This window comes from Hylobates moloch, unplaced genomic scaffold, assembly GCF_009828535.3.
Source record: "Hylobates moloch isolate HMO894 unplaced genomic scaffold, HMol_V3 SCAFFOLD_19, whole genome shotgun sequence".
Lineage (NCBI taxonomy): Eukaryota > Metazoa > Chordata > Mammalia > Primates > Hylobatidae > Hylobates > Hylobates moloch.
Genome location: NW_026652294.1, coordinates 75,180,335 through 75,195,356, shown reverse-complemented (window position 1 = coordinate 75,195,356; position 15,022 = coordinate 75,180,335). Strand labels below are relative to the sequence as shown.

The 15,022-nt window shown below is 37.4% G+C and overlaps 1 protein-coding gene across 17 annotated transcripts in view; it reads right to left on the bottom strand.

Moving 5' to 3' along the window:
• The window catches only part of RFX3 (regulatory factor X3), a 315,107-nt gene extending 300,321 nt beyond the window's left edge, over positions 1–14,786 (bottom strand). For 8 of the 17 annotated variants that reach the window (XR_009211123.1, XM_058431608.1, XM_058431617.1 and 5 more), the window contains exon 1: positions 13,805–14,786. The gene's annotated coding sequence lies outside the window, so the exon portion shown is untranslated. Of the gene's footprint in view, positions 1–11,726; positions 11,859–12,575; positions 12,612–13,424; positions 13,671–13,804 lie in introns of those variants that run through there. The other 9 variants (XM_058431607.1, XM_058431612.1, XM_058431615.1 and 6 more) reach the window with 5 other exon arrangements.
• Between the last annotated feature and the right edge of the window lie 236 nt (positions 14,787–15,022).

Below are 15,022 nucleotides of genomic sequence, written 5' to 3'. Positions count from 1 at the left end.
TGATTTAGAAATGCTGTGCTTGTAGGGTGACTACAGTCAACAGTAATTTATTGTACACTTTATAATAACTAAAAGTATAATTAGAATGTGTGTAACACAAGGAAATGGTAAATGCTTAAGGTGACAGATACCCCATTTACCCTTATGTGACTACTATGCTTTGTATGCATGTATCAAAATATCCCATAAATATATACCCTTACCATGTACCCATAAAAATAAAAATAATAAATAAGAGAAATGCTGTGCTGAGAGAAAAAAGCAAGATCATTTTTAAATATTTTGTTTTAAACATAAGCATTTTTTCAAGTATACATTGAATCTGTTCTTAGCATAAGATTTAAATATTTTCAAAGCAACACAAAGTAAAGAATGATTCAAGGTTATTTCAATAAGCAAATATTTCAAATTATATAGCTTTAGAACAATACAAGGTACTAATTTGTTAAATGCATGTAATGGGCATATGGGAGTTTATTATACTACTCCAATGTAAGTTTTAAATGTTCCAAAATATAAAATGTTTTAGGAATATATACATTTATGGTACACAGTTTTTTACTATATACTGACTTTACAAATGTAGGCTGCTTTAGATATCAGATAAACTAATCAGATATCTCAACTGGATATACTAATTTTGTGTATTTTATATATTAATATATTACCTTGTAATAAGAAAATAATTACAGGAAAACCCTGATGCAACATCTCAATTTAATCTTTTCTATATACAATGTCTAGAAATAGTCAAACCTCATACTAGTCAAAGATCCCAGCACCTTGTTATAAAAATTTCCAACAAACAAACAAAAAAATAAATGTGGTGCTCAAAAAGAGGCTAAGTACAATCTTTTTCCTTGGGTCCTCCCATTAGGTAAAAATCACAGTAAAGATTTTAAAAAGAAATTCTCCATTCAACAAATTATTTCACCATTCATACTGTAATTTTTCCATCTTACCTTATTTTTATGTTTATTTCCAAATTCTCTACTAATTTCATTCAACTCCACTTTTCAGTATCTCTTCCTATCCTTTTTTATCCTTCTTGATTCCCAAATATCATATGTCCCTTTTGTAACCCTCTACAATTGGAAACCTTAAAAAATATGTCCACATAGCTGAGAATATGCAATTTTGTATCTAATAACCCATTTCTCTCATTTCTTTATGCTCCTTAAAACTCAATGGAAATCTAAGTCATTTCAGGATACCTAAATTAACCAAAATAGTACTGCACTAAATATACATTGATACAAATGCTTTAATTCCTCATTCAAAATTAAAGCTAAAAGACAAAATAAAAAACCAAAAGCTTGGAGACTAATTTATCCAATTATCTTAGGCATCTACTAGAATGTTTTTGAATCAAACATTAGAAATGTCATCAGTCATAGCAGTGATATTATTAGATATGCAGAATATGGTGAACTGGGATTCATATTTAGTCCCTGAAATGATACTTCTTTTTCTCTACATTGTACTAGTCACTGTTCATACTCTAGTTTTTCAAATTATATGATCCTGCTCTTCATGTTTTACCCCATTCCTTCAGATTAAGGTGTTGTTCTGGGCATGGGGTGCCATCTATTGGCATTCTTTCTAAGGTTTATAATCCAGAAGGTAAACTGGAACTTCCAAAGCTCCCAGATAATGTACATTTGGGAAATTCCAGGCAGCAATGAAAATTAACAAAAACACATTTTAATAGAGAGGCTTACATCATTAAAGAAAGAAGTCTTTAAAGTTTATCACAGGCAGTAGGACTGCAAGTCAGTGTTGCGTCAGGATCGCTACAATTACCTCATCTCACAAATTACTCTGACCTGTATCTCCAGTCCATGGTCATTTGCATTTCTGTCAACCCCCAAAAATGCTCAAGCAAACCTAACCCAATCAAAATATTAAAATAAATCTCTTTCCAAGTTCCAAGATAAAAGAATCCCACCTTACTTCCAAGACATATGGCACTCAAATCTTTGCTGAAATATAAACCCACAACTATTATACAGCTCTACTCATTCAATATTATTTAAAAAGTTTTACATTTCAAAACTCGGCAGACTTCTAAAAATAAGGAGAAGATCAAATGCTGATCCAACAGCACAATATTTTAGCCTCCTATAATTGGAATGAATGACAATTTTTGTCTTTAACTACAATTTAATTCAATTTCAGCATTCACGGCCTTTATTAACTGAAAGTAGCCTCTAAAAATCATCATATAACGTGAGACACTATTAAAAATTGCTCAAAAACCACATGAAGGTCAAAGAATTTCATCGAACAGTTCCCCTAATTTTCTTTGCCTCAAGAAAATAGCACTGAGGTGGAAATACTAAATGTTCCTAATGATTCTCCAAGAGATGGATAATGCAAAAATCAGTGCACAAAAACAGTATTGATTGTTCTACAACACCAAGCAAAATGTAAATTAAAATGACTTTCTAAGTATCTACATACACACAAACACATTATCTAAGTTAAACTCCATTTTTCTTAATATATCTACTACACTCTAATTGAAAAGTAATTTTTTTAACCAAGTTGTGTTTTGTTTTGTTTTGTTTTTTTGAGACAGGGTTTCCCTCTGTTGCCCAGGCTCCAGGTTGTCTACAGCCTCCACCTTGTGGGCTGAAGCAATCCACCCACCTCAGTCCTGAGGGGGTGGTACTACAGGCAGGCACCACTGCACCCGGTTAATTTTTTAACTTTTTGTAGAAACAGGGTCTCACTATGTTGCCCACACTAGTATTGAACTCCTGGGCTCAAGGTATTCTCCCACCTCGGCCTTCCAACGTGCTGGGATTACAAGTGTGAGCTAAACAAAGTATTTTAAAATGCTCTTAAGACATATGCAATATAACCATTTTATGAAACAAAGAATCTAAATTTATGGGTTTCCGTGTTATGTACTGATTTTTCATGTTGGGTTTTCACCATGGCACATCAAAATACATATTGTGCTTTTAAAGTTGTAAAGGTGATTTTCAGATTACTCATATAATAGCTTTTCATGTTTTTTATTAATGACCCTTAAACTGACACTTCAACAAAATTCATCTCTGAGACTGTCATTAGATATAATCAGATGCCAATCAGCGAATGCCTGATGTGACAGATTTTACTCTTTGGTTATTTAAAATAGCATAAATAGTATCAAGGGAAAACCTAAATTCTAATGCAAAAACATATATCCACAAAACCATTTATCCAAAGCAAAACATAAAGAGATAGATTTAAGGCACCACTACTGTTACCTTGCTTATGAACTAGATATTCTCACCAGTCTTTTTTTTTAATTCCTACCTTTCTAAAATTTGTGCATGACTAAATCAAAATTCACGTTCCTTAAAAAAGAAAGATATTATTTTCCATCTACTAATGTACTAATGGATAGATATATACAGATATATTGATTCTTTAGAAAAAAGGAATCACTAATAAAATTAAACAGAATACCCAACTTCACAAAAATAGATGTACTCTGCACAATATTACAGTAGGTAAGGAAAGAAATCTGGAAGAAATACTGGATCACCTGAGTCTTCTGTCTCCCACCTCCCCATGCCCCATAAGTCCCACCTCAAGCCCCCACACCCGCCTGAACTTAATGGTCCAGGAAAATTAACTGGGGAAAATAGGTAATGCACTGATGTCTAACAATAGAAACAGGATATGATTTCTAAATGTATCTGCTTTTCCTGCCCTTCTACAGCAACCTCCCCCATTCCTCCACAACTAAAACATGGAGGAAACTTAACTGACAAGCAAAGAACCTCTAAAATGGTTCTGCACATTAAACTATGCTGACTGAGACTGAAGGGGATCAGATATATTTTAAAGATGAAAGTCATACTGAAATACACAATTGCTATTAGGCATGCAAATCTGAATGTAGTCCAGAAACTTGAAAATGTCTATATTAATCAGTAAAAAAGCATTCCAAAATAAATTTTTTAAAGCAACAACTACAATCTAAGCTTTAATATACTCCCCTTATTAGGCTGGTAAAAGAGTTGTGATACAGCAGAATATATGACTTATCCTGAATAAATGCAAAACTGCTTCCTCTCTTAGCCTGCTATGTTCTAAAATCTTGATAAGTCTACTAACCAAAGTAGTATCAAAGTAAAAAAAAATTTTTTTTTTTGAGATGGAGTCTCACTGTGTTGCCCAGAATGGAGTGCAGGGCGTGATCTCGGCTCACTGCAAGCTCCGCCTCCTGTATTCACACCATTCTCTCACCTCGGTCTCCCGAGTAGCTGGGACTACAGGCGCCCGCCACCACACCCAACTAATTTTTTGTATTTTTAGTAGAGACAGGGTTTCACCGTGTTAGCCAGGATGGTCTCGATCTCCTGACCTCATGATCCGCCTGCCTCAGCCTCCCAACGTGCTGGGATTACAGGCGTGAGCCACTGCACCCAGCCTAAAGTAAAAATTTTTTAAAACTTAAGAAAATGTATACTTCTTAAACAAAAGACTATTTTTCTGCTACCAAAGCTGAATTAAAAGAATGCTTATCCAAGTATAAACAATATTAAGAAAAAGAAAAGCAGTAACTATCACCAATGGAAAAACATGAGACTAGTGTGGAGGATGGCAATGCTTTCCAGACCAGGGACCCCATAGTCCAAAGGCTCTCAGAGCTTGTCTAGACCTTGACGGGATTTTTAGCTCTTCTTAAAAACCAGTTGGATAGCTTCAATAATTGGGGAAGAAATGTCTTAAAAATGAGATCAACAGAAACCTAAATTAATTTTTATTCTTATCAGAGAGCACACATGCACTCGCTCGCTCTCACACACACTCTCTCTCTCTCTCTCTCTCTCTGTTAAACTGCCTATCCACATACTCGGGAAATTATGTCCTGTTTTAAATATCTCATTGGTGAGCAACAGACAGGAGGAGCCCCAAATGTCAGACACTTGTCTGGCACACATACATAGAGAAGCTGGCTCCGGCAGGAGCTCAAGCTGTGAGACTCAGCTAATTCCTATGTGGGTGAGAAAATGAGGGCACTTGGCCACCACTCTCTACAGAAGCCATTGAAATGGTGGAACCTTCTGAGACTTTGCTATAGGTATGGCCATTATGCTAGCACCAGGCTGTGGGTTTTCTTTCTTTCTTTTTTTTTTCTTTCTTGTTCTTACCAGAAGAAACAATAAGCAAACAACTTGCTAGCCTTTGAGAACATGAGTAAGGAAAATACCAATTCCTGGCTCCATGTTATTGGCATGTTTCCTTCCTTTTCCCAGTGTCAATCTTGCTACAGAATCATAGACTGGAAAGGGCTTTAGAAATCCCATAGACCTATTGTTTCATGTTACAGATGGAGAAACTGAGACCTACAGGGTGTAAGTGACTAGGCTAAGGTTTTACAGTTAGAAATAGAGTGAGAACCTTTATTTTCTCTTTAACCTCCTTTGGCTAGCATTTTTGAAGTCCTTCATATCTTGGCCTGGTCACTCGCTGTCCTTTCTCCTTTTATCATCTTTCATTGTATCTGTCTCCTCTTACCAACTAACACACTATTATTTCGAGGACAGCTGCCTCACTCTATTAGTTTTCCTGAGCTCAACTCCTATTACCCAATACCTCATTTTTGCCTAAACAGGAATTACCAAGAACCTCCAGAAATCTTGACCAAGCACTCTAAAGCAAACGCAAGCAGTACTAGCTGGGTATTACTATTACTGCTTCTAATAAAAGTGAGAAAGAAGAATCCAGGAATTCAGTCAACAACGGCAGGCATCTGTGATTGTGCAAACACAGTATTTATGGACTACAGATTTAACCCTAAGGAACTCAGCCAGAGGCCAGTACATAGCCAGGACTAAGAAGGGAGCCTTCTGAATCAAAACCACACTCAAATTACATAGTTAGTGGAACAAGGTTATATATTTGTCCAAGAGGACAGTTAGATGAGTAGAAATTGTAAGATAATAATAGACTATTGGAAATGGTAAGAATAACCATACAGTCACGCACCACATAATGTTTCAGTCAACAACAAACCACATCCCATAACAAAATGGAGCTCAGAAATTCCTATAGCCCAGTGACATCATAACCAACTAAACATCTTAACACAATGCATTACCTTTTCTAGGTTTAGATATGTTCAGATACACAAATACTTAACTCTGAGTTACAAGTGCCTACAGTATTCAGTCCAGTAACATGCTACGCAGGTTTATAGAGAACAATATGCTATACTATATAACATAGGCATGTAGCAGGCTATACTATCTAAGTTTGTGTTAGGTACACTCTCTGATGTTCACACAATGATGAAATCACCTAACTACGTAATTCTCAGAACATACCCATATCATTAAGTAATGTATGACTGCATAACCTGACCATCCAAATCACATTTCCTAAACTTTTCCCAAAAGCTCCTTTTAAATGTATGTCAAATTCACTGGCGAAAGGAAGCAAAGGAGGTGGCGAAGCTAAGAGTCAGTCTAATTGATATGTTAGGGCTAATTATCTACAAAAATAACGCAAAGGGGGTCATACAACTAAACACTTAACGGGAGTGGGGAGAATGGTGAAATGAGTGACACAGACAGACATATGTACAACATATAACGCTTTGGCATAAAAGAAAAGACATACAGTATGAGGTAAATTTTCAACTGAAATATATGGTCAAATTTCCAGTTTGAGAAAGATTAGGACTGTTTATAGATTACTCTAAAATGAGAAAAATATTTCATTCTGATGAAAATGCTCAGGAAAAATATAGAAATGAAGGAAATTACTGAACAGCATCTTTAATAATTAAGCAGCCAACTTGAAAATGTTACTTAAACATCTTTAATATCCAATGAAAGGAAACCACAGGTGACATATTTCCTTTATGATTTCATATTATATATTACACTAAATAATGTTCCAAGGTTACCTTACAACTCAAGATTGGGATTGACAAATTATCCCAAAATTATTTATTGCTGTAGGTACACAAGTAGTAACCTCACACATTTTTCTACCCTTAGTAAAGTAACAATTCTAAGCAATGCATTATAAAAATGTAGAGTAATTCCTTGATAAACTCATCTTTACACAACTGACTAGACTATCATTATTAAACATTACTGACTGCAGTCAGTATAAAGTTTATAAATAGCGCTCAGACTGTTTTCAAATAATTCATGTCTAACGTGAAAATAAAAATATAAGTGGGACAATGAAATGGACAATGGGAGTATAACAGATAATGAAATATTACATCATTAGTTCTTAATCTAAAATCCTTTGCCCAGGAGAGTTATGCAAACCTAGTAAAAGGAGCCCATTATAAGGCTGCAGGGTAAAACTAAAACATAACTTTGGGCTAGCATTCCATTAATTCAGTGTGATAAGACTGGTTATCAAATGATAATCCAAGCCTGTGATTGGCAGCTTGTCTGTGCCTTATTTTTTAAAGTGGAGGAAAAGGAATAATTATTATTTAATGAGTATAAATTGGTAAACAAAGTCTTTCAAAACTTTTTGGACTCATTTAAAAAAAGATGGTCGAAGGATTCTTAGGTAGCAAAAAGATTAGAATAGGTATTTTCTCAGTCTTCCCTAATAATAAAGCCAATACGTATTGAACACATATTGTGTCAAATACTGAGCAAAGTACATTATATAAATTATCTCCTTTAACCCTCACAAAACCCCATAAGGCAGGCAAGATTGATCCTAATTTTCAAATGAGAAAACTGAGGTTAAGTGAAGGTAATAACCTGTCCAAAGTCACACAACTAATGAGATTATCTGAAATCTGACTCCAAAGCCTGTTATTCACCAGTATACTTATTCTATCCATCTATTTAAAGAACAAAACCTATTTATACCTATTTATTGATACTCTAATTACGTTTCCATGTTTTACTGACTTGTTGTCACTAAGAACACTCTGCAATTGATATGAAATAAAAACTACAAATATAAAGATTTTTAAGCAATACAACTTGTTATAAAATACGCTTTCAAAAATCTAGCCTGGGCAATGTAGCAAGACCCTGTCTCTACAAAAAAAAAAAAAATTGAAATGTTTTAAATTTTAAAATGATGGCAACAGCCTGTAGTCCTAGCTACTCAGGAGGCTGAGGCAGGAGGACCACTTGAGCCCAGGAGATTGAGGCTGCAGTGAGCTATGACTATGCCACTGCACTCCAGCCTAAGTGACAGAGTAAAACCCTGTTTCAAAAAAGGAAAAATCTTAGTGGCAAAAACTAACTGGTAAACTGTAGAACTATATTTCTAAAGAAAAATGCCTAACCTATTTTAGCAAGACCAGTATTTAAACATAGTGTTACTTTATTAAATGTTTTGGATTCTTTGAGGCAGTCCAACACACATGAACTACTATGCCTTGTAAGGTTACTTTATAAAAATATCACAATTAACTAACTATAGTAAAATGTGGAATAGTACAGATAAATCCATTATCAAGATTAAAAACTTTATATGCTGTAACTGTATCTTTCTAAGCTTACTTAAGGAAGATATCACTGTTTCAGTATGCCTTTTAGAGTATATATTGCTGTGAAAAGAGTCGATGATACAAGAAGTACCCCAAGATTGGATTCAGTATTCTCCTGAAAATCTCTCACAAACAAATAAAATACAGAAAGCAATATAAGATCGCTCCCAGTTTAAAAGTATATGGCACACAGTAGGGCAGGGAACCTAAAAGTTTTCAGATAATAAGCCAAATTAAACAATCAAACAAGCCTAACCCAACAGCATGAAGTAGGGATTGCATTCATTTCTGTTTTTGGTGTTTTGAGACAGGGTCTTGCTTTGCCACCCAGGCTGAAGTGCAGTGCCATGATCATAGCCCACTGTAACCTTAAACTCCTGGGCTAAAAAATTATCTCACCTCAACCTCCTGAGTAGCTTAGAATACAGGCATGTGCCGCCAAGCCTGGCTAATTTTATTTTACTTATTTTTATAGAAATGAAATCTTGCTATGTTGCCCAGGCTGCTCTTGAACTCAGCCTCAGGTGATCCTTCTGCCTCAGTCCCAAAGTGCCAGGATTATAAACGTGAACCAATACACCCAGCCAGAATTATCTAGATAATGTTAATACTATTTTCTTATGAATTAGCCTGATAACCACTATTGCCATTTATTTTTCCAGTGCAGTTTTTTTAAAGATTATACAATAAAAAGCATATCACTAATTAAGCCATGTAAAAGTGTTATAAGAACGGACAATTATTGATATGTGCTACCATATGAAATTTAAGAAGTATAAAGCCACATATCGCCAAATAGTATGATTCTCAGGGTAACCTAAGTTTTGAAATAAAGATTAAAATATCTACATAAGATAATCAACATATATGCCTATAGGACTAATGCCAGACACTGCCAAAGATATCAATCTTTATATTGTTATATGTTGCGGTAATATGTATTAGTACACGAAGTTAGGTTCTGATGTAAAAGTGCCAATTAACATAGTATGTTAAACTCCATAAAAATAAGCCTATTATACGCTTCAATGCATATATATTTAAAATTTTTTTCTTTAAATAAAAGTTCTAGTGAGTTCACACTCTTAGTGATAATAATCTCGTGTTGCAAACAGCACAGCACCCTCTGGTGCATCTGTTATAACAAATATAAAATTCCCACAGAAAAGGACAGAATTACAGAGTAAAAGTGAACCTTAGAAATCAATAGGTTGATAATTTTTTTATTTACTGCAGTACATATTTTTGAACATTAATACTTAAAAATATTATCATTAAAAGATCACTATAAACTTTATAGCAGTAAATGAAGTCAGGAAATGTCTTAGTTTGAAAATATTTAACCAACAAAAACAACACCTATTTCCAACATATAAAAAATGCTGTCAAAAAATTATTTCAGTGAAGGATGACAAAAGTTAACTTGTCATGTTAACCAAATTTCACTTTATTCAAATTGGCCTTGGGGTTTGACTTGGGTGTGTAAAATGTTCCTGTGTACTTTTTCTGGATTCAAAGGGAATTTACCATTATTTATAAGAATTGATAAGTGTTTTGTGAAAGAATCTGCAAGTTCTACCACTTAAAAATAGAATGATATTCATAAATAAAAGTTATGTTAAATTACAAAGCTTTTACTTTATTTAAAAAAAAAACTTTTCCTAGGAAAATAACTCTAAAAGTAGATTTTACTAACAACAAAAGCAAAGGATGCCACCTGCTTTAGAAAGCCCTTTTGTCAACCACTGGAAGTCCCAACACAATGCAGTAAAAAATGAAAGTGACACCTGTTTAAAGCAGCCATCTGTCCCTAACAAGCTAGATTTAGTCAAATCCACTTCATCTTGGATTTCCAAAATATGGGAACACTATGTAACTGTGAATAGAGAGGAATTTAAAACATACTTTGTGATGGCCACTGGGAATATACACCAGAGAGTTAAAGGCAAATTACTCAGTTATGAAAACTGTTTTTAAAGTAACTGAGCTCAAATAGAGGATTTTTAGCCAAAGGTTCAGCATTAAAACAAAATAACCAGGAGCCACTCCAAAATGTTAAAGTTTACTTCTTCCCGATTCTCATTTCTTGTAACACATTCTCACTATGGATACTAAGAACAAAGTAACATTCCTGTTACTGTTCTGGAAAATGTGTGTGTGTGTGTGTAACTTTTGCCACACATCTGCTGCTATGCCCACCCATTTAAACACACACACACACACACACACACACACACACACACACACACACAGACACACACACTTTAAAATCTGAAAACCAAAAATCATTATATTCTGCATGCTAAGTTCTTCAGCTGGAGAATACCAACACAATATCAACTTTCTCAAGAAACGAAAAATGTTACCAAAAAGTAACATACATTATCACTTAAATGATGCGTAAAATCCCACTTGCCTTTAAGATTCATTCATTTTTTAATTGCTATTTTTAATGGTAAAAAAATTAACCATAATAAATTGTTTAGGGTAAAATAAACTGTTCCGGGTTAAAGCACATTAAGCTTATAAACTATAACCTTTTATTTGAGTACCAAAGTAGAGTACAAGACTACTTGAGTACTGGAGGAATAATACAAAAAAAACTAAGCATCAATACAACATTTAATGAAAACATTGTGAAACGATGCAAACCTTCAAGAAATTCGTTAGTTTGCCATGTATGTGTATATGTATGATACCTACACCATTTAATATAATTCATAGGCAAAACAAACTAAAACGACTGCGTTAGGCATTATGACATGTATTGAATCACAGATATTTAACTATTCAAAACAAGTTACAAGTGACTTCTATTTAATAGTTTTCGTTTCAAAGCCTGATCACTTTTACAAATTTCTATTAGTATAAAAACTGAAAACATAAGAGAGTATCAATACGTAATATAGTCTCTTTTAGGAAAAATATTAAGAAAGAATAAAGTCAATGCTAAGTATCTACCCTTGTGTTTAATTTTTAAATTTACCATTTCTTAATGTTTCTGATTATTTAATCAATTCCACAGCAGCTCTAATAGCAATTTTATCCCACATATATGCGTCAAAAAATGGAAAAGTAATGAAATTCAATTCAAGTTCTGCTCTCAAATCAACTTGTGAATGAAAATCCAAATCACAGAAAACCTGAGCTATACATGAGTGAAATGCCTCAAAAAAAGTTCTCAGACACTGTAAATAAAATATTAAACCGTAACATTATAGCATATCATTTACTTAACTGAAAACCTATTATGTAAATTGCATAAGGTCTGAAACTGTCCCAAGACAGCAAAACTCCTATTAACTTCAGAGAGAGTTTATAGGACCCAGGAGCTTCACCATCCAAAAGTGTTCAGGCATTTGACACTCATCTGAACAGAAAAAAAAATACAAGTTAGTATTAGAGATTTGCATGGAACCCAGTTTGGGGAGAGGAGGAATAATTATAAAGAAATCTGAGTGCTCTGAGAAAGACTTCTTTCAGAACAAAATATCGTCTTCATTTAAAATAGCAATCACAAGGAAATGAATTGAAAAAGTTTTTTTAAAATCCCAACTCTTATTTTACAAAATATTAGCCTTAATAGCATTATAATTACCCACCCTGCTCATTGACAATCTCAAGAATAACTAGTACTGTCACATTATTCACAAGCTGCTATGTCAGTTAACTCAATATATGTTTGCTGTTAGAAAGAAGGCTATTTGAATAAGCATTTTAAAACTGTAAATTAAAAACTTCAATATGTGCAACTACAATAGTACATTATATTTGTTTTAGCACACATTCATTATCAAAACTCTACTGATAAATCTATTAACTAAAAGTTACGATAAAAAAATGAACAAATTTAGGGGATCTGTAAAACTGGGTTAACGCTAACCAAGAACCTACTATATAAGGACTAATAAGTATTCAAATCTACAGAAAAAAATACTTTTTCAAAGAAACACTTAAAAAGGAAAAAGTTCTCTCTCCTGAGCAGGTTCAAGTCACTGTCCAAAGAAAATCAAAAAGTAAATAAAAAGAATATGTGAAGTACACACATGCCTAGATCTTAATCAGAAAGAAAGTGAAATATACACACGTTTCAAGTTGAGAAGCTTCATACATTCTTTATGAACTTGACTTCAATTTCAACTCTCAAAGGAAAATGAGAAGATAAAAAAAAAAAACTCTTAAAGTACCGTAACTGTCACAAATAACACTGTAAACCGAGTTCTCACAAAGCTTCCTTGTGTCCCTTTCCTGTTCATCACAAAGTCTCATAATCACAATGAAAATTGTTAACACTCTACTGCGGGGAAGGAGGATCATCAAAGTGAAACGGAACCTCACTACTACCCCTCCCACCTCCACATGAAGGATAAAGCACTGTCAATAACTACTAACCCAAGTATCACAGATGCCCTGCATCCGGTTTAAATCACAAGCGCACACACACACACACACCAAAGAAGAGAGAGGAGACAGACTTTAAAAAAGAAAAACGTCTTTCCCAGTACAGCAAAGAGAGCCCAACGAAGAGGCCCCAGGTTTCAATGTGTGTGCAAGGGGTGTGTGGGGGGGGGAGAAAGAGGGGGAGGGAAGAGTGCTGAATGGATATTAAGACTGTTTGCCGCACAAAGAAAATACAGTTTTAGAAAGAAAAAAGAAAACCGTGAAGCTGATGATGGTGAAAGAAGAGCAGCCCATTCAGCACCAGGCAAAGAGGGGCAAAAATGAAGGGAACAGACGGTGGGAAAAGTTCACCAACGTATGAGGATAAAAATAACAAAACCCATAACAAGGCCCCACAAGTGAACAACAACAACAAACCACCACCTCTCGGGTCCCCCCCTGCACACTGTTGTCTATTTCGGCTTTGAAAGAAACAGGAAACAGCAGCGTTGGAAAAGAAGAAAATTAAAGAAAGAACAAATTCTTATCTCTTCACCTGACCCTCCTCCTCAGACCAGACCTAAGGGAAAGATCCAGCATCCGCATCGGAAAACTGTGGCTCCCTCTCCCGCTCGGCTCGCAGCCCCCCAAGCTCCCGCTCCATCCCTGAAGTGCGGCCGGCGCAGGGCCGGGGCCGGCGGGCGGCGCGGTGCCCACACCCCCGACCCAGCCGCGGCGCGCAGGGTCCATTGTAAACAAGCCCGGTGAACAGAGCCCCTCGGCGGCGGCGCCGCAGCGGCAGCCCCCGTGTCAGGAGTGAGACCCCAGCACAGCCACACTCGGCTCGCACACACGAACACACACACACGCACGGACACACGCGTTCACACGCAGCCACACGCTCCCACACACATGTAGAGACCGAAGAATATTCACCTTGGCTGTGGATTATTGTGGTGTTGTTGGTGGGTGATGGAGATGGTGGTGGTGGGGAGGAGGAGGAGGAAGAGGAGGAGGAGGAGGAGAGGAGTAGTTGTTGTTGATGGGTAACAGTCGCCAGGACTACGGTGACTATGGCGCTTGATTCACAAGGCAACGGTTGCTATAACTCACAAAAGAGAGAGAGAGAGGGAGAGAGAGAGAGAGCGAGAGGGAGAGGGAAACACTCGCACGGGGAGGGGTGGGGGAGGGAAGAGGGGAGGAGGCGGGTCCGGCCAAGCCGCCGGAAGGGGAGGGCGCAGCACTGTGACTGACGGCCCCCAAACCCGGGTGGGGTGACGGGGCACGAGGCCGGGATTCCACCGCAGGACTCTGGAGAGGTGCGTCTATGCTCGGCTGGGGCTGAGTTCACCAAGAGTCCTCTCGGAGGGACGTTACTACACGCGCTGGCGAAGCCCAGGAGAATTTAGAGTCGTGGTGCGAGGGGTACTGTCTGTGAAACGAGGGCTGCCTGTCCCAGCAGCCAGCTTTGTACAGAGACGTCTCGGAGCCACAAGAGAGTAATGGCCAACCCCGGGGAGGGGGTGGCGAGGGTGATTCCAGGCACTTTGTGGAGAGACGAGCTATGGCGAGGGAAGAATCCACTTTGAAGAGCAGCCCCCGCCCCTGCCCCATACGCTACTTCCGGGGCGGGGCGGGGCGGGCAGAGGGGCCCGGATGTGCCGCCGCTTTTTAGTTTCTGAGGCGCCGACGGTGTTCCTGGTAGCGTCCGTATCCTGGCTTTTCCCTTTCCTGGACGCTTCAGGGCTCTGCGGCCTGCGCTAGACTGGAGGGTCCGCGTCACTCTCGCCCTCCTGCTTTCCGCGCTCTGACCCGCTCCCGCCTCCTGAGAGAACGACTTGGAGGAGCGCGGGCGGCGGGGCGTGAGCTAGCTGCCTCTGCCGCCATCTTAGAGAAGGCGAGCGTGGGGTGTGCGTGGGCGCGAGTGGGCCTCCCATGGTCCCGCCGCAGTGTGGCGCGGAGAGGTGAGGTCCAAGCGTGTCCGGCCCTCACTCCAAAACGAAAAGGCGAGGTCATCACTCCCTACCTACAGGGCTGGGAATAAGTGCCTGTAGAGAGCAAGAAATTGCCCTGCCCGGAGGCTGAGAAAACGCATTTGGCGGTTCCCCTCGACGGAAGGCGTAGAGGGGCGGGGTAACTTACATCTGCCTGCGA